This window comes from Rhinoderma darwinii, assembly GCF_050947455.1.
Source record: "Rhinoderma darwinii isolate aRhiDar2 chromosome 3 unlocalized genomic scaffold, aRhiDar2.hap1 SUPER_3_unloc_16, whole genome shotgun sequence".
NCBI classification, from domain to species: domain Eukaryota; kingdom Metazoa; phylum Chordata; class Amphibia; order Anura; family Rhinodermatidae; genus Rhinoderma; species Rhinoderma darwinii.
Window position 1 is genome coordinate 499994 of NW_027461741.1, and position 1435 is coordinate 501428.

A 1435-nucleotide genomic window follows, 5' to 3' on the forward strand; every position below is an offset into this window, starting at 1 on the left:
TTTTTCTAGGACGTTACAAGGCTTATAAATTTAGCTGCAATTTCTCACATTTTCAAGAAAATTTCAAAAGGCAATTTTTTCATGGACCAGTTCAGTTCTGAAGTGGCTTGGAGGGCCTTATATATTAGAAAGTCCCCATAAATCACCCCATTTTGAAAACTGCACCCCTCAAAGTATTCAAAACATCATTCAGAAAGTGTTTTAACCCCATAGGCATTTCTCAGGAAATAAAGCAATGTAGAAGTGAAATGTACAAATTTCCTTTTTTTTTTGCCAAAATTTATTTCTAATACAGTCTTTTCTGTAACACAGAAGGTTTTATCAGAGAAACGCAACTCAATATTTATTGTCCAGATTCTGCAGTTTTTAGAAATTTTCCACATGTGGCCCTAGTGCGCTACTGGACTGAAGCACAGCCCTCAGAATCAAAGAAACACCTAGTGGAGTTTGGGGCCTTATTTTTATTTAATATATTTTAGGCACCATGTCAGGTTTGTAGAGGTCTTGTGGTGCCAAAACAGTAAAAAAAACAAAAACAGAAAAGTGACCCCATTTTGGAAACTACACCACTCAAGGAATTTATGTAGGGGTATAGTTAGCAATTTGACCCCACAGTTTTTTTGCTAAATGTATTGAATTAGTCTGTGAAACGTAGACACTTTTAATTTTTACAAGGAATAAAGGAGAAAAAACAGCCCAGTATTTGTAATGCAATTTCTTCCGATTACGGAATTACCCCATATGTTGTAATAAACTGTTGTTTGGACCCACAGCAGGGCTTAGAAGAGAAGGAGCGCTATTTGGCTTTTGGAGCTCAAATTTAGCTGAAATGGTTTTTGGGTGCCATGTCGCATTTACAAAGCCCCTGAGGGACCAAAACAGTGGAAATCCCCCAAAAGTGACCCCTTGAGAATGCAGGGCAGACACCCTGCACTGTTAACCGGCACTGCTGTGTAGCGTCGCGCAGCGGTTAACTGTCAAAATACAGACGTAACTGCACGTCAAGGTGCGCAAAGTTACTGCACACCTTGACGTGCATTAACAGAAGGTGCGGGAAGGGGTTAAGGGATAGCTTTATTAAAAAATTTATTTTTTACTTGTAATGTATTAGCATACTCTTATATGTTAATACATGATCTTCTGTGTCACTATGACACTGGCTGCTGTTAGGGCAACACATAATGTGCAACAACAGCAGGCAAACAGAACAGACCGCCCTGGGGTCCTCTGTAGGTCCCCACGGCTGACTGCATACGGTTTTTCGTAGTCTTCGATCGCAGAGGAGAGTCCCCTTTGATCATGCCTCGGAACGGACCGCGGCGATCAAAGGGTTACACAGCTGTGGTCGGAATGTTTTCCAATCCAAGCTATATTCAGGAGGCTGCTCTCAGTTCAAGAGCTTTAAGTTACAGTTCCTGCTTAGAGGATGAGTGCT